This window comes from Pithys albifrons, chromosome 1 (assembly GCF_047495875.1).
Source record: "Pithys albifrons albifrons isolate INPA30051 chromosome 1, PitAlb_v1, whole genome shotgun sequence".
Taxonomy (NCBI): Eukaryota; Metazoa; Chordata; class Aves; order Passeriformes; family Thamnophilidae; genus Pithys; species Pithys albifrons.
In genome coordinates, this window is record NC_092458.1 from 59,094,904 (window position 1) to 59,116,404 (window position 21,501).

At 43.6% G+C, this 21,501-nt stretch overlaps 1 protein-coding gene across 3 annotated transcripts in view; it reads left to right on the forward strand.

The window, feature by feature from the left end:
• The first annotated feature begins 269 nt into the window (after window positions 1-269).
• The window catches only part of FNDC3A (fibronectin type III domain containing 3A), a 122,484-nt gene continuing 101,252 nt past the window's right edge, over window positions 270-21,501 (forward strand). The window contains exon 1 of one of the 3 annotated variants that reach the window (XM_071551572.1): window positions 270-395. The gene's annotated coding sequence lies outside the window, so the exon portion shown is untranslated. Of the gene's footprint in view, window positions 396-520; window positions 603-1,107; window positions 1,128-21,501 lie in introns of those variants that run through there. The other 2 variants (XM_071551562.1, XM_071551583.1) reach the window with 2 other exon arrangements.

Sequence of the window (21,501 nt, forward strand, 5' to 3'; positions counted from 1 at the left end):
ACCCAGACGCAGACCCCAGACCCAAAACCAGGCCACAGATCCAGACTCAGATCCCAGACCCACTGACCCTTCCCCTGTGCCCTCCCCACGCCCCGCCCCCTCTCCAGACCACGCCCCTCCTCCAGACCACGCCCCACATGCCACGCCCCCTTCAAACAAGCTCCACCCCCACATCTGTTACAGCCCTCCCCCCGACGCCCCCGTCTCGGGAGGTTTTCGCGCATGCTCAGTGCGCGCCGGCGCTAACTGCCCCCTGGCGGCCCCGCACCGCCCCAAGACGGCGGCCGCGCGCCGCCGGGCGGGCAGTGAGGCAGCGCCGGGGCGGCGGCGGCGGCGGCGGCGGCGGGCACGGACGCGGACGCGGACGCGGACGCGGACGCGGGGGGCAGTGACAGGTGCGGGGAGGGGAGGGGAGGGAGAGGCGGCGGCAGAGCGGCGGCGGTCGGAGCGCAGGTACGCCGAGGGGGCGGGCACAGGGGTGGGGGAAGCGCCGCCCCTGGCCGGGCTGCGCCATCGGGCACTCCCCCCGGCGCCGCCGCCGCCCCGGCGCCGCTGGCGGCGGAACACGGACCGTTAGCCGGGAGAGCCGCGGGGCCATGGCGGTGAGTGAAGAGGCGCTGCTGGCGAGCTGCTCTGCCCCGCAGCGGGGCGGTCCGAGGGGAGCGAGGGCTCGGGGCAGCGCCCGAGCCTGCCCGCGGTGCCGGAGCGGCGGCGCTCCCCGGGAGCACGGCCAAAGAAACTTTGTGTGCCCGTCCCCGCGGCGCCCGGGGTGCCGCTGCCGGCCGGGGCGGGGACCCGCCCGCTGTCAGCGCCGGGCGCCACGGGAGGAGCAGGCGGTAGCAGAGCGGGAGGGAGAAGCAGATGCGGAGCGCGACCAGAACAGCTGAGCCGGCTGTGACAGGCGGGGAGGAGGAGGAGGGAGTGCTGGTGTGCAACACCTCTCTCTCGGTGCTGTGGTGGTTCTGCTAAGCCGTAAGAGTTGCCTCGGAACTCCCAGCTAAGGGGATTTTGAGCTGCTGTGTGTAGGTTAAACAGTCTTCCCGAAAACACGGTAATCTCACTGGCAGAGGCATTATTCTTTCAGCGAGATTTACGCCCGATTCCTCTCTCCCTGAGTATCGCCCAAGGTTGGTTCTAACCTAACACAAACTTTTCGTTGCTTCCAGGCAACTTAGAAAGTGAAACCAACTAAAAGAAAAACCGAAACTTTTCGGCTGATTTTTATTGTGCGAAGCAAAGAGAATAAGCAGCAGAAACAAGGGAAAATCTGTTGGGTAGAAGCAGCCGCTGTGAGCGGCACCTCAAGACATGTTAGTCATTAGTGTAACCCTGTCAAAGGCAATTTGTTAGCCACCTTGGATGTCAACTGTTATTCCAGAATATTTCATGTTATGAAGTAATTTCTGTGAAATGTTCTTTGTTTTTAGAATTTAAGCCTGCATTTCATCAAATACACATCTGATTATGAATGTCTTAAATTATTGTGGAGTCTTAAAAATTCGTAATGTTTTCCTGCTAAGTACCTGGTAGCTTCTGTCTTAAGAACTATAGGACCCAGTCCTGCTAAGCTTTCTGCTTGAAAGAAGCTATTTTGTTGTTAATGGCAATGGGAAACTTTCTGCTTTATACAGAATAGAAATTTAACTGTAGCCATGATGTGAATCTGCATCCATAGATGTGCTTGTTTCCTGTGTTGTGAAATAGTATGAATCACAGCAACTCAATGGTCCTTAAAATTCAGAAAGGACAATCAGTTACTTTTTTTTCCTGCCTCTTTTTTAATTTTTTAAGGAAATGGTCTCAGATAATTATGAAATTGAATCACATGATGAATGGGGAAGTAGCAGGCTTTCAGGTAGGGAGAAATCTGTGCAATTATGTGAAAGGTGGAAGTAGCTGAGTTTCTGTAGTATTCAGTGTTGCAAACTGTAGAGAGTTCTTAGCAGCTGGTGTTTCTATGAAGCATGAGGGAGCAGGAAGGGTGCTGATCAACTCTGAAAACACATCTGGTTCTGGGTTCACTCTGTGTACGGACTGTACACAAGTCATCCTGATGCGTATGTATTATATCTGGCATTTGTTTTGGCAAACTACACCAGAATGGTTTTTCTAGTGACATTGGCGGAGAAAATTCATGTGCTGTATCAGTTACACTGGGGCCTTGGATTCTGAGGTTTGGCAGATGAAGCCTTAGTTAGGAGAAACACGGGTCCTTGTCCTTGGAAAGGCCAGGACTCGGTGATCAGTTAGTTACTGAGGTCACCTGGTCAGGAGGAGAGCAATCTGCTTTGAGCAGAGTCAGAACCTCAGTACTGTAGATGGTAATATTAAGACAGAATTAGATGAGTGTCTCAGGGTTTTTTTGCAGGGCAAATTGAGATCTTCTGAGGCTTTTTGCTGTATGACAAGCTCTAGATGTATGAGTTACACGAGGCACAGGTCATTGCACCCAGCACTTAAGTTACCTGATTTCAGTCCATTAGTGGCATTTTTGTCTTTTTCAAGTTGGAGGTTCTGCTAATTTGTGAACTTGAAACTCAAAAGCTTTAGATTTTTATACGTAATAATGTAATGGAATTGCAGAAACTTGAATTATGATTTGGACTAGTAACTTATTTGCTTTGGGCTGTGAGTCCTGTGGATCTTGGGATGCTTTTTTATTTTTTGCCTTGTGGCCATTTATTTTCACTTGAACTTGGGCCTACCCTGGCTAACTTGCTGTTATCCTGATGATCATTTTGGATTAAGGTATCTCAAGGAGATCCTTCATGATTGTCATTGCAACTTTAACTAGTTAACTGAACACGCTCCTGCAGTGTTCTTTCTTAGAACTTACTGGGAAGCAAGACTCTTAAAGCCTGACTTTAGGAGAGGTACAATTTTTCATCTTTGTCAGTATTTTCTCATAAATAGTTTTAACTTCTAAATGCTTTTAGGCAATGCACTTATTTACCTTGCTAGCAGGTCACTTCTGAAAGAGCATATACAATCATTTCTAGGAATGCTGAATGCTTGTAAGGTGTTACGTCCTGTGTTCTGATTGTCTATTGATACCACTGTCAAAGTGACAAATCCTGGCCCCCTACCCAGTCCCCCTTTTTGGATCGAACTGGCAGACATGCAGTCTTGTTCAGACAGACAAATACTAGAGAAGACAGTTTTTGTGAGGGTGCAGACCCACTTCTAAACAGAGTTGTTGTCTGCAGCGCGTGATGTTCCTTGTCAGTGTCTCCTGCAGCCTGAGGAATTCTTATCTTCCTCCAGCAACTTGGTACCTTTTTTCACCTCCATCTTGTAGTCTTCATGGAATTTCTAGTTCAGTATCTGCTCAAATGTCTACAGGTAACATGTGGTGTTTCATTGGTGTGGTTCTGTATTGCATTCTCTGTGTTAGAGGTGTCAATAACACTTCTAGATTTTATCATTGATTTCTTTAAGACTCTTGGTTTGGGGAAATTTCCAGCCAATTTGTAGCAAAATTTAACTTGACTGCAATTTATAGTGCACGAGTTGAATTGTGAGCCATTACTTTTCCTGTAGGACCAGATCTAAGTAAAAATAGATTTGACTTGGGTTGTCAACTCTTTCCCTTAACTAAAAGATACTGTCTGTATCTCAGGAAAGCGATAATAGTTTGGAATGAGTACACTGCTGCTTTTTCTGTTCAGCAAACACGAACAGTGTTTATTTTGCTCATGGGGCCAATGTTTCCTGAGCTACAGAAATGACCGTTTTTTTGCTCGTTCTTTGCCATATACAGTAAACTTTGAGCTTCCTTAATGCTGATGTTCATGTGATGCCAATAGAGAAACATTATCAGCTTTTTTCTTAAACTTGTCTATCTGTGAGGTTTAATAGTTTTGTTTATATCCGGTAATATTTTGTATTGTCATCCCAAGGTCTGTATTTTGTAGGGCTGATTAGGTAGCAGGATTTTTAGAAAGTATCTGTAACACATAATAGTGTTACGTGTTTCTCATAGGTTGTCATCTTTAATTGGTCCAATTAATTAACATTTAGTTTCAGATGGAACAAATATTTTTTAAGTTGTTCTGTTTGCCCCCCAGAGATCTGGTCCCATTCTTGCTGCTCACGTACTCTTGAGCCTGCAACAGCTAAAAATCGTCAGACTTTTTTGCCAACCTATAATAGATGATTCTTGGGCAGTCCTGTGGTGTAAAGGAGAGCACTCTGGACTCCGAATCCCAAGGACCTGAGTTCCAGTCTCAGTGGGACCGTCCCCTGGCAGTTCAATGCCTCCCTGCCATCCCATCCCGTCACATCTCGGATGCTCAGCAGGGTCAGCCTCGGTTAGTACCGGGTGCTGTGACAGTCCCGAGGACTTCCCTGTCACTGTCCAAGCTCACTCGGCCGTGGCAGGTGGACCTCAGGACTTAAACGGTGGGGCCAGTTCTGTGCACGCTGTGCCTCACCTAAAACATCCACTGTGCAGGCTGGAAGGGCACGTGGGGAGAGCCCTGCCCAAATCTGTGTTTGCGAAGTCTGACCTTACATACATGGCTACCTGGGATGAGCAGTTGTGTAGAGGACTGTGTTACTACTCCTCTTGGATGTGTTTGTTTAGAATGCTTTTGTTTTCAAAATTGTAGTACCTTAGGAAGGCAATATCCTTGTGTTTTTCACAAACTCTATTAAAACTTTAACACCATGTTCAGTAGTGGTGTCTTCACAGCACCTTTCAAGTTGAGTTAAACTGAACATACTTTGCCCTCTTTGTATTCATGGCTCCAAATAAACTTTCACCACTTATGTCTAGGTGAGCAAACTTGTTGACCTCAGGCTTACCTGTGTATCTGTCAGTTTGCTTAACGTAATTTATATATTTGCCTCCCTCTAAGTGTTTGCTTTTTCGGGAGGCGTGGACCTTCTACTCATGCTGTTCTGCAGTCAAAGCATTGCCTAGGTTAACACTGGTACCACTCTTCCAGTTTAGCCTCTTTGGAGTCAAACACCAGCCCAACAGCAGTTTGCAGAAGTTAAATGGAAGTGCTGAATATGCTTATATATAGTGTCCCTCACCTCACCTTTGCTTCCAGAACTGCTGGAAAGCATTTAGGACAGATGAGAAGATTCACTGCAAAACTTCTGCATTTATAGGCAATGGAAAATGTCACATCTTATTATATATTTGATTACTTGGGGCATAAAGAGTTGTCAACAATGGAATTTTCTACAAGTTTTTAATCTCAGTGTGACTGGTAGAGCTAATTTTTATTCTACATTAGTATAAGAAGCACAGCACTTTCTAAGATGTAATAAATGTCTTCTGCTTTCCAAAGGGACTAAACCAAGCCCTTTTACTTTCTGGCAACATATAAGCTTCTATAATATAAAGTCAAAAAATACTGTTTCAAAACTATGAAAATTTGCTAAATTGAACCAATGTCCCTCATGATTTGAAGAAACTATTTACCAAAGTGGAAAATTGTCCTGAGGGAAAGCAACAAGGTCCTAAAGGATTTATACTGTGACAGGTGTAAATAGATAGTAACTTTATTCTGTAACTGGGACTGAAAAAGAATATGCAAGACATAAATATTAACTTTACCATCTGCATGACCGTTTTTTTTGAATTTGCTTTGAGTTGTTTATTGTACATTGGTTGCATTTAAATCTGTGAAGCTCAGTTCTTAATTGCTTTTGATTTTTAATAACTTGAAGTGAGAATCAACTTAGTAAATCTAGAGCTTTACTGTTACCTGCAGTAAAAAGTAAAAAAACCCTGTAGTTTGCAAGTGTAAATATTTCCTTGTAAATAGAGTTGAGTTTCCCCAGTGTACAGATCCAATGTCTGTGGTATGCAGGATCCTACATGCATGGGTTGCTGCCAAGCTGTTGTCTCATTTCCACTTGCTAACATAGTATACTCAATATCATATCTTCCTCCTTTGATTATAAAATTAATTTTGCTTCTCTAAGTTCTAGTTTTCAAACTGCAGGGTTTTGTTTTTCAGAGTTTGTTGTCATTTTAACTGGAAGAAATGTATCTACTAGAGGACTTGACAGAAGGAGATGGAGACACAAACAAAAGAATAGCCAGTGGATTAACTTTACTTTGTAGCACAGGAACACATTTTAGATAGTGGTAGCAAATCAAGTAGTGTGTATGGCCAGACTTCACAGACGCAGATTTGGGCAGGGCTCTCCCCACGTGGGTGTGCCCTTCCAGCCTGTGCAGTGGATTTTTTAGGTGAGGCACAGCGTGCGCAGAACTGGCCCCACCGTTTAAGTCCTGAGGTCCATCTGCCACGGCCAAGCGAGCTTGGACAGTGACAGGGAAGTCCTCGGGACTGTCACAGCACCCGGTACTAACCGGGACTGACCCTGCTGAGCATCCGAGATGTGACGGGATGGGATGGCAGGGAGGCATTGAACTGCCAGGGGACCGTCCCCACGGAGACTGGAACTCAGGTCCTTGGGATTCGGAGTCCAGAGTGCTCTCCTTTACACCATGGGACCGCCCAGCAAATCAAGTAGTAATGATCTGCAAAAAGCGTGCATGTAACTGGAAACTAATCTGTAAACAAAAATTGAATGCATCAGAACATGAACTTTGGTGACTTGCAGTGAATGTCATGACAATGAGAGAGAACCATGACTATATTTCAAAATATATATTGATAGGCTGTTAGGGGACTTTATACAGTAAGAATAAATGTCATAAGCCACAAGAGTTACCAGGCCTCTGCAAATCCTACAGATTCTCTTCAAATGTAAAAGACTATACCTTAAGACATTTGCCCATTTAGTCTGGTATGAAAGTAGATTGAAAGTGTTGAAATGAAGTACTACAAAATTAGGACTAAAAGAAGCTGTGGAAGTGAGTCGTGTCTGTTGACCATGATCAGTCTTAGATGCAGCTGAAATGTAATTTGCTTTAATTTCTTCAGGCTTGCTAATGACTTCGCTGCCCACATACAATAATACTGGTATGTGTGCACATTCCACTGAATGGTGTCATTTCAGTGGTGAGGATAAGTTATCATAAATCAAGCAATAGATCTGAAAAGTACCCCAGTACATTTAATTGTGTACATCATGGCAATATAGCTCCAGACAGATCAGTTTCTGATTTTTGTAACTGTATTGTCGTTAACAAATTCACAACTATTCAGTGTTGCAACTTCACGTGTAAAAGAGGAAGCTGAGAGCAGCTTTGTCCTCTGGACTTGACTGGGTAATCCAACTACTTGGTCCCATGGTGTTTTGATTGAGTAATACTTTTCTTGGAGGATGGTGTGGAACTTGGGAGAAGAGAGTGCTGATGTCTGAGAAACCTGCTCTTGTTCTGCTTGTCTTCCCTTTCAGTAGTTGCAGACACTCCTCCATTAGAGAACTCTTGCTTGAATAGCACATTCAGTCTTCCAAGAGTTGCATTCAGGTTGAGGTGCTATTTGACTGCTCTGCTTTGTTTTTTTTTTTCCTATGGCATACAAGTAACTGCTTCACTACCATTGGGACTAATACTAGGAATGTGAAGCACCTGGCAGGGTGAATGGCTCTTGACTTTTTTACTGTTATGGTCTGTAGCTTCGTGACTGCCATGCATTGACTCTGGCAGAAGCAGTTCCTCTCGAAGAACATCCTCTCTGTTTATTCCTATGCTTGGCATTCATTTGTGTATTTGCAAAAGTGAAATGAATGAGCAATAACCAATTTTTCTATGATTAATTTTAAACTGCATCAGTCCTACAGTTAAGTTCACTCTGTTGACCAGTTGCTTGCAGTGGTGCAAGCGGAATAACTAGGACGATTTAGCAGAACTGACTTAATAGTTTAAAGTCTTGATAAAAGATTGCCCTTCAAATGTGCTTGTTAGGTCTCAAAAACCCTTCCTTTTTGGTGGATTTTTACTCTTGAGAAGTAGTTTTCATATGCCTGTCTTGACTCGTCATGTTCTCTGCTATTGTCCTGTTCCTTATGGAAGCAGAGACCTATAGGTTTTACAAAAACAATCAGTGCAGAGAAATTTTTAAATCTCTTAGACTTGTAACCTCATCAATCCTATGTCATCTTGCATTTGGATAGCACAGTTTTTGTTTTTCAGAATGAGCAGGAAAAAGTTGTTTCATAAGAGTTCTTTAAAAGCTTCTTGTTCTGCTTGAATCATGCATTTTTTGTAGCTCCAACACTGGCAGCTGTCTCTGCAATAAATTTATCTCACTGACCAGTTTCAGGCATTAATAAAAATATATCTGTGTTTTTAGCTTGCCTTAAAGGAATCATATGAAATATTATTTTGGAAATTTGTCCTTTCTCCTCAGAGCCTCTGAAAAAGAGGAGTTGATAACAAATGAGGAAGTAGCTAGATTCTTGGCATTGAATTTGCTTGTTTTCTCAAAAAATAAGCATGTTGTTAAACAGAAATGAAGGCAAGAGTAACTGGGAAAGGCCAAGTTGGTTTTGAAGCCATGTGATTTTCAGAAAACAAACTGAAGGAAATCCAGTCTTGGCAGAAGCTTAGAAAAACCTAATTTAGCTGGTGTAAAAGTAAAACTAGGAGGGTTTAAGGAAGTTCTTGAGAGTAACAAGAGTGTAAAACAAAACAGTCGCATAGTTCAGCTCAGTGTAGCATAAATAAAGTGGAATTGCACTGCAGATCTTTCTAAGTGGTACAAAAACTACACTATGCAGTACACTCTCCTAATTTCTTTTTGAGGGTGATTCCCAGGGGTATTCTCTCTAAGACAAAGGAGGCCACAGTGTTGCTCCCAGTGTGTGTCAGTGCATTGGACCAACATACCTGCTAAAGTCTGGGTCTAAGTTTGCACCCAGCTGTTGACATTAATTGTAAACATAGAATATCAAATTAGTTCCAAGTAAAATTAACAGTTTAATTCTGATTTGTGGTAAGGTTGCACTTACCACTAACTAAAAGTTACAGAACCAGTTTTAGACTTCTTTGAAGGTATAAGAGAGAGGGGCAAATAGTTGGAAAGCACTGAATTCTTCTTATGCAACAGCTTCAAGTTATATGTACTTCATCCAGATAAGGACTGTGGATGTTTTTTTAATAATCTAATAATGATAAAAATACAGAATGTGGTGTTTTCAAGTAGTCTCGGTTGTGCTGGCCTTGCTGTGCGCAGTCCGGCATTCAACACTTGTGCTGCATGAGCTGAGGTGGGAAGAGCCATGAACATATTGTGCCTTTACAGATGACTGGTTATCAGTGTCTAGTTCTTCTCTATATGGCCTTCACCTTTAAAAGCTTAGTTTCCTACATCAGCTACTATTAAGAACTTAGCTCTTTGGCTTAGATTCAAAAACTGCTGGCTCATAAATACAAACACATTAAGCTTGAACAGCTGGAGTATTTCCAATTATCTTCTATGCATTCCCAAATAGGTTATAGTACCGATGATATGAATGCATGAAATGCATTTGAAACTGCTCCTAAATAATGGCAGTTCATAGCCTGGAGTATGACAGTAACCAGAAATAAATATTAATTTACTATAGAACACTTAACTCCTGCACTGCTAAGGTTTGCCATTGTGTGGCTTGGCCAGTCTTGCATTGGGTAGGTCAGGTGGCAACTATTGGGTGTGAGTTAGATCCAGTGACTGTTTGGCCTGTTCATGTGCAACTTGCATTTGTGCATCTGTCAGTGTTTCTTTTTTACGAGTATTGCATTAATTTTACAACTTCCAGTGTTTAACTTCTTCCTCCTCCTCTTCCTCCTCCTCTTCCTCCTCCTCTTCCTCCTCCTCTTCCTCTTCCTCCTCCTCTTCCTCCTCCTCCTCCCCTTCCTCCTCCCCTTCCTCCTCCCCTTCCTCCTCCCCTTCCTCCTCCCCTTCCTCCTCCCCTTCCTCCTCCCCTTCCTCCTCCTCCTCCTCCTCCTCCTCCTCCTCCTCCTCCTCCTCCTCCTCCTCTTCCTCCTCCTCCTCCTCCTCCTTCTTCTCTTCCTCCTCCTCCTCCTCCTCTTCCTCCTCCTCCTCTTCCTCCTCCTCCTCTTCCTCCTCCTCCTCCTCCTCCTCCTCCCCTTCCTCCTCCCCTTCCTCCTCCCCTTCCTCCTCCCCTTCCTCCTCCTCTTCCTCCTCCTCCTCTTCCTCCTCCCCTCTTCCTCCTCCTCCTCTTCCTCCTCCTCCTCTTCCTCCTCCTCCTCCTCCTCTTCCTCCTCCCCTCTTCCTCCTCCTCCTCCTCCTCCTCCTCCTCTTCTTCCTCCTCCTCCTCTTCCTCCTCCTCCTCTTCCTCCTCCTCTTCCTCCTCCTCCTCTTCCTCCTCCTCCTCTTCCTCCTCCTCCTCTTCCTCCTCCTCCTCTTCCTCCTCCTCCTCCTCCTCTTCCTCCCCTTCCTCCTCCTCCTCCTCTTCCTCCTCTTCCTCCTCTTCCTCCTCTTCCTCCTCCTCCTCCTCTTCCTCCTCTTCCTCCTCCTCCTCTTCCTCCTCTTCCTCCTCCTCTTCCTCCTCCTCCTCCTCCTCTTCCTCCCCTTCCTCCTCCTCCTCCCCTTCCTCCTCCTCCTCCTCCTCTTCCTCCTCCTCCTCTTCCTCCTCCTCCTCCTATTCCTCCTCCTCTTCCTCCTCCTCCTCTTCCTCCTCCTCCTCTTCCTCCTCCTCCTCTTCCTCCTCCTCCTCTTCCTCCTCCTCCTCCTCCTCTTCCTCCCCTTCCTCCTCCTCCTCCTCCTCCTCCTCTTCCTCCTCTTCCTCCTCCTCCTCCTCCTCCTCTTCCTCCTCCTCCTCCTCCTCCTCTTCCTCCTCCTCCTCTTCCTCCTCTTCCTCCTCCTCCTCCTCTTCCTCCTCTTCCTCCTCCTCCTCTTCCTCCTCTTCCTCCTCCTCTTCCTCCTCTTCCTCCTCCTCCTCTTCCTCCTCTTCCTCCTCCTCTTCCTCCTCCTCCTCCTCCTCTTCCTCCCCTTCCTCCTCCTCCTCCCCTTCCTCCTCCTCCTCCTCCTCTTCCTCCTCTTCCTCCTCCTCCTCTTCCTCCTCCTCTTCCTCCTCTTCCTCCTCCTCCTCCTCCTCCTCCTCTTCCTCCTCTTCCTCCTCCTCCTCTTCCTCCTCCTCTTCCTCCTCCTCCTCCTCTTCCTCCTCCTCCTCCTCCTCCTCCTCCTCCTCCTCCTCCTCCTCTTCCTCCTCCTCCTCTTCCTCCTCCTCCTCTTCCTCCTCCTCCTCTTCCTCCTCCTCCTCTTCCGCCTCCTCCCCTTCCTCCTCCCCTTCCTCCTCCCCTTCCTCCTCCCCTTCCTCCTCTTCGTCCTCCTCCTCTTCCTCCTCCTCCTCCTCCTTCTCCTCCTCCTCCTCTTCTTCCTCTTCCTCTTCCTCCCCCTCTTCCTCCCCCTCTTCCTCCCCCTCTTCCTCCTCCTCCTCCTCTTCCTCCTCCTCCTCTTCCTCCTCTTCCTCCTCCTCCTCTTCCTCCTCCTCTTCCTCCTCCTCTTCCTCCTCCTCTTCTCTTCCTCCTCCTCCTCTTCCTCCTCTAGTGGTAATAGAGTATGAACAGAGTTGTGTATCATATTTCTCAGACTTTGAGAATTATGTTGAGTGAGTGTCTGCAACAACACTTGGGAGTTGAAGTATTTCCATATTTATGGTAGATGTTGTAGATTCTCTTTTTGACAGGGTGTTCCAGTGCTGATTAAAACATTCAGCGTATCTTCACTTTTTAGTGAATTTCAGACTTTGACTTTGTTGATTTGCTTTATGAAACTATGCTAATTTTGTAGTTTTCCTGTATTGCCTATCTACAGCTTTTGTATTATGACCAGTACTGAAGGGAATAGCCATTTCAGTTTCCCTGTACTTAAAAAGAGATTATTTCAATTTAGTGGAAATGTTGCACAGAACATTTTTCTTGTAACAAAAAAATAATACTTCTCTGTTCATTGGAAATTGCTTTATCAGTTGTCCCAGGAAACACTTATAAAACAGGAAAAATACTTTGTTGGTAACAAAGCATATATTTTAAAGAAATTGTTTATTAATTGGAATACTTAGTTCAGAATTGAAAAAAATCCAGTGTACTGTAATTACCACATCTGAAACAGTGTGACTAGAAAATGTGGTAAATGTACAGGGCAGTGGGGAATTAAAATCGTTCTGCTCAGTTCTGATTCTTAAAAACAAACACAAAACTCTTCAGCATGCTTCATAACTTTTAATAGCTCAGCTACAATCTTATAGATCTCTGGGTAATTATATTCTAATACATTTCTACACCAGCTGCATGACTCTATCTGAGGTTTTTCCAGTAGTGCATTAAGTGATATGCTAACATCTGTTGTATATTCTTTGTTCTTTCCTCTTCACCCCAGGGCTGCATTGGAATGTTCTAGAATTTTCCCCATTTTAGCATATTGTACATCTCAGGCACTTACATTTGTCTGCTCTTATCTGATAACTTCTGAACTGGATGGCCGATTTGACAGATAGGAAGGAAATACGATAGTAATTTTTACAAGTCTGAAATTGTCAGGTAGGAGATATGTTTTAAGGACTTTGGGAAATAATAAAGAATAAATTTATCTCACAGTAGCCACCGAAGAATGGACATGGTGAGTACTCATAAATGTCTCAATGGCAGGAAAAGTTTAAATAGTAGCTTGCATCCTCTTGAAGAGTGACTCAGATGTGAAGCTCTAATCTATATAAAATAGGCCTTTATTGCTTCAGCTGTTTGAAAGATGTTTGTTTTTCAAGTGCACCTGCTGTCTTCATGTTGGAGAAGGCAGAATCAAAGCCTTTCATGCATTAGGATTGGCCGATAGTGTTATGGTCTTTTAGGTTCTTTTTGTAAATTCATTCCTTGGTTTTTGGCAAAACCTGGTTCCTGGGGAAACATTGGTGTGGGAAGACCCAGGTGAAGAAGGAATGCACACCTGCTCTGCTGTGCTGAACCTGCTGGAAAAACACACCATTACGGCAGCCTTGAATTGGCAGCTGTAATGTGACACAGGTTGAAGCATGTATAAAACTAAACTGCACTACTGGCAAAGAAATCATGGAATAGCCCTGGTTTTGTCCCTTCTTATGTACTAGCAATATGCAGTTTGGAAACATCTAGTATTGATTTCATTAAGCCTCTTTCTTACACTCTGCCTTTCTGTATTAGGTGCTTTTGTTTTGTCCCTGCTTAAACTTCTGTCCTTGTGTTGTATAGGATCAAGGCTCCTGTGAACAGCACTCAGTAATAGTAAAAGGTTGTGTCTGTTGTTCATGCAAGTTTCTCCTTCAGGAGGCACCAGAGGTACCACTGTGGAGTGTGGCCTATTAAGTCTTCCACTTGTGGGAAAACAATTAATTTATACTTAGTATCAAACTCAACAACCAGAAGCAGTGAATCCCTAGAAAAGGAGTGGTCCATAGGTTTTTCTTGTACACAGCATTGATAGCTATCACTACATTTATCAAAGTAGTTCCTGCAGCCCAACCAAAATGGAAAGCCTTTCTGTGTAGGATGTTTAATACAGAAATTCATAACTATCTTCTGATGCAGCCTTCTTCCTCTTCTAAGAAGAAAGACCAGATTATAAGTAATTCTGGACAGAGTTATGGGTATGTCTTCCAAAGTTCAAGCCTTAAGTCTCTGAGTTTAGTTTTGATTAGTGTTGTCATTGTTACTTTGAAATTTGAAATGTGAATCTGACAGCTTGCAGAGCTTGGAGGCAAACTAGTGTCCTTTCTCTGGGTTCCAATCTACTGAAAATCATTCAACTTTGGCATTATGTGTTGTATTTTGATTGACTAATATTCTGGAATTCACAGAATTCCACTTGGCAGGTCTTTCTTCAGCCCTTTGTCAAGACCTTGTGTGATCAGGGTTTGATTTTCTACAGCACAGATCTCCAAACTTTTTTTTGCTCATGTATCTTGACAGTAAGGATGTTTTGAACATGCACTTCAAATATATGTCAATTTTTTAATTGTGTGCATATGCTATTCTACTAATATATATATACTATAAAGCATACACACACAAAAAGAAAAAAAAGGACAAGATAAAGATGAAAACCACTATTTTAAAAGGATTTTTTTTCAGTGACAAAAAATATTTTCTTACCCGAAGGGTTTGACTTGTACTGGAGTGCATTTGTGGAGTAAGATTCACACAGAATTACAGACTATTCTGAATTGGAAGGGACCCACAAGGATCGAGTCCAACTCTTAAGTCAGTGGCCCACATAGGGGATTGAACCCATGACCTTGGCATTATTGCAACCAAGTTTTAACCAACTGAGCTACTCACCTCTTTGGAGACTGTTGATCTATGGGATTAAGATTTTTGTGGGCTCTCAGGGCAATGTATGCCAGTGCTACACCATTCTCATTGTGAAGGGGTCTTTACCCCCCCTTTCCCCTCATGGCTAAGCAGAATTTTCAGTTGTGCAGCATGTGTCCCTCATAGAATTGTAGGATGTGCTGAGCTGGGATCCATCATGATCAGAGTCCAACTCCTGGGTCTGCACAGGATACTCCAAGAATCACACTGTGTGCCTGAGAGTGTTGAACAAACACTTACTGTGCTTTTTCAGCATTGCCTCCAAGGAGAGCCTGATTTAAGGCTCTCCACAAACATCCTTCAGGTAGTGGGCTCCAGCTAGTAGGTGACCCCTGGCTACTCTAGTGCTATTAACTTCTCCTTGTCTTTCACCCCCTGTGCTGATTTAAAGCTAAACCAGCAGGAGAAAGGAACCCAACTCAAAAGAGATTACAAGTCAGAGTTACAATTTACTAAAAAATATTACAATAAATACAATGATACAGAGACAAAAATGTTTCTAACCCACAAGACCTAGATGTATAAACTAGCATTCTGGGGCACAAACAGAATGGTGTTCATTGGCCCTTGTGCTGAGCACCACATGGGCCCCGAGTCCAAAATAAAAGGAAAGGAAAACCTGTTGGTGTGGATGATGGTCACAGTCTGGTTGAGAGTGGCAGTCACAGTCCTGCTGAGGTTCTGGTCCTCCTCTGCATCCAACGAGTGGTACCAGCAGTCCCCAAACCCCAAGATTATATACACTCAGGTTCAGATGGGAATGCCCAATATCTCCCCCAGGGCAGGGAGTGTCTTTGGAATCCTTGATGGCCCATTGGCAGACATGACTGCTCAGGCTTGGTGGGAAGGTGCTATTGACTCACCTGAGGGGAGTTATTGAGGCTGAGTCATTGGTGTGAAGACAGAGACTCTTCCTTATCTCACAGAGTTCTTAAACACCCAGCTTGTAGCCTGAGGTGTCAGGTGTGCCCTGGGCAGCTGCTGCAAATGGTCCATTATTAACATTTCATGATAAATGGTACAGAGGGTGTAGAATACACAGTTTTGGTTACACCCACACAGTGATAAACTGCTACTGGCCACTGTAACTAGAACACTGCCCTGTAACAGCCTTTGGGGCATCTCTCATACTGCAGAGGAGGAGGTTGGTGGGAAGAGCAAAACTGAATGTGGTATTCCAGATTCCACCTTGTTACTGCTGAGTAGCAGGGAATAATTGCCTCCCTCAGCCCATCAGCTGTGCTTCTGTGCTAATACAGCCCCTATGCTGTTGGCCTTCATTGCTATCAGGACACGTGCTGCTGATTTGTGGCGTTTCACCTTGGTGATCCAGCTGATTTGATGCTGATGTGTATTTCAGAGACTATCCTGAAGATCAGCTGCCACTCACTTGAAGATGGCAACACTGATCCTTTGCATGTGCAGAGGAAATGCACTGAATGCACTGCCCAATGCACAGCCTTACAATATTCCTTAACCTTTAATAAACAACTGACTAAGTAGAAAGCAGAGTTGTATTGTGCTTTACAATGTGAGAGTAATGCCACAGAAACATTAAAGGACCAAATCTGAAGCCATTTAAATATTGAGTTAAATTGTCATTACAATTCAAGAAGGCAAACTTGCTTACTGAACTATGAAGTGGAACAGCTTTTGAGCCTTAACATCATTTAGCCTTTTGCCTTGTTAGTGCTATCCATTCTTTAAAAGTTCCTTAGGCATAAACCCTGGACTCTAAACAAATCTCATTTAGATGCCCTGTCCTAGTTCAGCAGGAGGGACCAGCTAACCCTGTGTGGGGGTGATCAAAGCTGTGTATTCTACCCCCTCTATTCATTCCCCAAGGACAATGGGCCATTAGCAGCAGCTGCCCAGGGAGCCATTAGCACCTTCACACTCAGCCTGAGGGGGCGGAGCTGCCAAGGGACCATCAACAGTTCAACACCCCCTGGCTCCCAGAGTTAATCACCCATTGTGTGAGTCCCTGCCCAGGGGGAGGGAATGGGTGCTCCCTGAGGGTACATAAGTGGTGGGTAAGAAGACTTTGGTAACTTCCCCTTGGATCCAGAGGAGCAGCAGGACCTTGACAGGAGGAGATCACCGCTCTCGCCCAGACCACAGCCCTCGCCTGCACCAACAGGTTTTTCATTTCCTTTTGCTCTGGACTTGGGGGAGCCACAGGGGTCTCAGCACAAGGGCAAACAAACCCCCTTGGGTTTGTGCCCCAGGACACTGGGTTATACTGCTGTGTTTTTGTGAGTTGAAAGCAATTTCCCTTTTGTGTCAGTGTTTTTATTGTAATATTATTATTAAATTTTAGGTCTGACTTATAATCTCTCTCGTGGTGAGTTCATTTCCCCTGCTGGTTTGCCTTTAAACCATCACATGCCCTCACTTTGTTTCAGCTTTGACAGCCTCCAGAAAAATCTTTCAAAGTATTTTCATACTCATGTGATGACAAGGAAAATTAATAGCATTTCAGGTAGAGGTGGTGGGGAATATGTAGTTTGCAACTTCAGTGTCATACAAAGCATTAACCTACACAATTTGGTTGAGGTCTTAGGAGACCCTGTACTTCCCTTGCAGCAGTTGTTCCTGTGCATGAATCAGTATAGATTTCTAAATAACCATGCATTTAATGCACCACCAGCAAATTACTTCTCAGCTGCTTCTGTGCTTACCAACTATGCTGTGAATTACCTGTTGGTTCACCTAATGTGTCCTTTTCCTTATCTGGAGCCTTTTAATATGACCACAAAAATGGTGCAGTCAGTAGGCCTTAAATAGGCCTTTACCCCTTCTGAAATCTGCTGCATCCATTGGTTTTCAATGGTGCAGGAAATCTCACAAGTTGCTTTTCTTGTGCCCTTTTCAGGACCTCACTAAATCCTGAGTATATCTGGAACCTGGTAGAGTTGGAGGACAGTTACCTTATCCAGTACAGTTTTATGAGGAGTAAGGCTCAAATTATGGTAGAGACATTTTGCTTTTGGTATTTTTAATATGGAACGATATTTGCAAGAAGTTGCCACTCATGCTACACTTTCAAAAGTTATCAACAATTTTAAGTCAGGAAATTGTAGAGAAAAGCTTGGTAAGTTATTCCAGTGGAGATTGTAGGTATTTGCAGCCAGAGGCAGGGAAAACATCCTCCGTTTCTGAGGGAGGTAGACCTGTTGATATAACTGATAAAGCATTTTTATGAGCTTGTGTTTGGCTGTCCACTTTTACTATTCTGTCCTTGTCAGAATCAACCTTTCACAGGATTGAGTTAATTCTTTTTAGTGGAGTGAAAGGACTTGGTCTCTTATCACTGTCATGGTTTGTCATTTCCAGACTTGTTTTGGCTCCTCTTTTTTTTTTCTATTTTTCTCTTTCCTTTTTTCCCCCTTTTTTTCTCTGAGAGCTGGATTTAAAACACGTTCTGTAATGAGAAGCCACAAGCTAATACCTTCCCTTCCTATTGGAAACTCACATGCTCAACCACTGTTAATATTTGATGACTGTCTGTCCAGTTTTAATCCATGTAATACCCGTTTAGTGTTTTTATCGAAGAGAATTGTTGTGTAATGCCAAATAAGGTTTTAAGATTGTTTTCCAGTTCACTTACTACTACCTTTTTTGGCAATGTCCATCACCAGAACATTGGCTTCAAGTGAATTGGACAAACTTCTTAGTCAATCTTACTTACATTTTAATTCTTTACAAATAACATCTAGCGTTGACTGTTCATTTTTATTTGGCCTCAGATCACTGTTTGTTGACAGGCCTAGATTGTCCTGTTTACCCTTTTACAATAATTTACCCTTTTAGCATACAGTATTTAATGTAAAACTTGCAGGTTTCTTCCAGACCTCTGGGACTTTCTCTTAACCCAAGGGGTTGCAAGTCTTTTTCAGAGATCTAGGCAGATCTCTTCCAGAAGCTTTGAATGCAAGGTACTGGTATGTGCTGATCTAAAGGTTCTGTCTGCACCCATTTGAGGTCATTGTGTTGAATGTGATATAATTTATTTCCAAGATGTATTTATTGACCATTTATGCTTATGTTGATGCTTGCCTTTTGTCCATTCTAGCTGACTTCTTCTGCCATGCCATAATTTTCTCTTTTCAAATCACTGTCTTTCTTTGTTCTCATAGTAAAAAAAAAGCAAAGAAAAAAGGCCCCTGCAATGGGTGTACATACCACGTCCTACTGTCTGACTGTATTATGTGCACTGACTTGTACAGATTGCTGCCTCTTGACTACTGATAACAAAAAGCCTGTTGATGAATGTGCAGTATAGACCCACATTGGTGTGAAGTTTAAACCTTCAGTCTTTGAGACTAGTTCAGTGACATTGTAGAGGAATCTAATATTGTATTGTCAAGAAAACATTGATTTCTTGTTTTCTCCTAGATTGATTACACAGTCTGACAGGTAGCACTTTTATTATTGTTGTAGAGGTTGTCAGAAATAACACTATACCTGGTACCTCTTGTAGGGGTTTATCGATGAGCAGCATCCTTTGTCTCCAGAATAAGTCAAACACTTGGGATCCAGACATGGAGTTTAGCTGTGTCCCAGTTAAGGCATTGAAGGCTGTGTGCCAAAGGTGGACTACCCACCTAAGCACTTGGGTGCCTGTGGAAACCTAATTTTCATCCAAATCAAATCATTAAACACCTGTGCAAAAGAAAGGAAAGCTTCCTAATGGAAAAGAACCTGAGGATGGTCTAAACATGAGCCAGCAATGTGCCAAGGTGGCCAAGAAGGCCAGCGGCGTTCTGGCCTGCGTCGGAAACTGTGTGGCCAGCAGGACCAGGGACATGAGCGTCCCCCTGTACTTGGCACTGATGAGGCTGCACATGGAATCTTGCATCCAGTTCTGGGCCACTCACTACAACAAAGACATTAAGGGGCTGGAGTGTGTCCAGAGAAGGGCAACGGAGCCCTTTGGAGTTGCTCATTACTGCTGCCTGGAAGGAGATTGTAGTGAGGTGGGTGTGTCGGCTTCTTCACTCAAGTAACAAGGGATAGAACAAGGGGAAATGGCCTCAAGTTGCACCAAGGGAAGTTCAGATTGGACAGCAGGAAAAAATTCTTCACCAAAAGAGTTGTCAATCACTGGAACAGGCTGCCCAGGGAAGTGGCTGAGTCGCCATCCCTGGAGGTATTTAAAAGATGTGTAGACATGGTGCTTTGGTACATGGTTTAGTGCTAGACTGGGCACTGCTGGGTTAATGATTGGACTTGACAACCTCAAAGGTGTTTTCCAGCAATGATTCTATGAATGAATGAACCTCATACCAAATGTTAGGCATGTCCAGAGCAATCCAGAGAAGGCCTGAACAAGTTGTAATGATGTTTGTATTTTTCGTCAGTTTGGGTTATGTTTAGTACTGACTGGTGTTCAATTTGATAGACATATTTTGGATTATGCTCAATAAATGGTGATACCACTGAGTGCATCGTAATTTGTGAATTCAGTCAAAAGTCATTCTGTGTGATAAAGGCAGTTGTTAGTGCTTTCAGATGTAAGAGAATAGTCATTGGGATGGTGGCTTGGGAATAATGAGCAGCATTCAACTTAAACCTGTGGAAATTCAAGCCAGCTTAGTTCAGAAGTGTTGTTGCATTATTGCATGGAGTATTGGAATTGCCTTTCTCTCTGTGACGCTTTAGATAGCAGTGCAAAATATTTGGAGCTATAAGACCTAGAAATGGTACAAGAGCAAGCCTGGTTTTAGCTATTGTGGGAGAAGGAATCAATGCCTTGATTCTAACCTCTCCTTCCAGGCTGTGCATTCATTTTGCATTGAACAGTCATTGGATAATATCCTGAGAAGCTTATCATCAAACTTGCTGGCTTGAAAGATGTTCCAAGTAAGTTTCATCAGCTCTCTGCCCACCTGCAGAAGCTTTGGGGACTGACTGTAGCCTGGAGGATTTGTTTGATGAGGAGGAAAGTTTTAAAGTAAGGTAGGAATAAAAAACTCTGCTCTTACTGTTTGAGAGACTAATTAGCCTGGCTAAGCAGGGTGTTGATGAATTCTCAGTAATCACAGGTATGTTTCAGTCTTTCAACCTAGAGGGATTTTTCTTCCCCAACTTAAATCTTTGCAGACTGTACCAGGAAAGGAAATGAATCCTCTAAAATAACATCAGAATGAAGTTTTTTCCAAGTTTGTAGTTTTACAGTAGGACAACCTTCAGTATAGGAATAGTTAAACTGTCCTGTGTATGTACTGTATATGTGCTGTATAGACTGTACAAGAGGCTTACAGTGCTGTGTGTTGGTGCACGAGTCCACTTGTACTGACAGCACCTGCTACAGATGTTAACCCACAGCAGAGGGACAGCGGCCCTTAGAGGGGCAAGCAAACACAGTTGGGTGGGATGGAGTTTAGAAGACAATTCTGAGTAAGCAGCTGTAACAGCAATTCTTTAACCAAATACCTCTTGAGCTTGATATTGCAGTCAGTGTCATTAAGCTGACTTTATCACTCCTTTCTTATTTAGTTACGTACTGTAACTAGTAAACATCTCTGTTTATGAGCAGACACTCTATCTGTGTTAGAAGTTTAAAAGTCTTTGTAGAGAGTTTCATTAGCCAAATTATATCAAGGCAAAACTTGTAATGCCTGTAGCATTACTGACTCAGGCTGTGTAACTGCAAAATTGTACCTTACTTATTTTTACCAGCCTACTGTAAGTACTGGCTAAGAGAGGCAGTTCTGCTTTAAAAATACTGTACAAGCTTCTTCTGAGCTTAATATTTATGTCTACATTTGATGTTAAGCACTGTTTTCAGATGCAAAATGTGATTAACTTGTGGGAATTCTGAATGTGCTGTTCACCCCTAGTGAATTTTTTCCATCTGTCTTTCTGTTTTGTTAAGAAATACCAATTTCTCAATTCTTGTTGCTCTAATTCTTTTTTTATTTCAAAAGCTTAAGTCTACTGAGTCTAGCTGGGATCGAGTTAAAACCAGTACACTAAACCAGTATAACTTAGTGGTTGGAGTTTGGGGGTTTTTGAACAAAATGAAACGCAATTTCAAAAGCAGCTTATCAGACTTGCAGTACATATTTCCAGCATGGAAATATGTTAATCTTCAGCTTTTCTGGTCTTAATTCTTCCACCCAGTCTTCATATAGCATTAACATGCAAAATATCAGAAAATGTGTTACTTATGACTTGTAAATATAATTGAAAGGAATGCTTGGCTGAATCCTGCTTTCTGTTACGTTGCTACGTGATACTCATCAGAGTTGAAGTGTATCACTGCTTTCAGG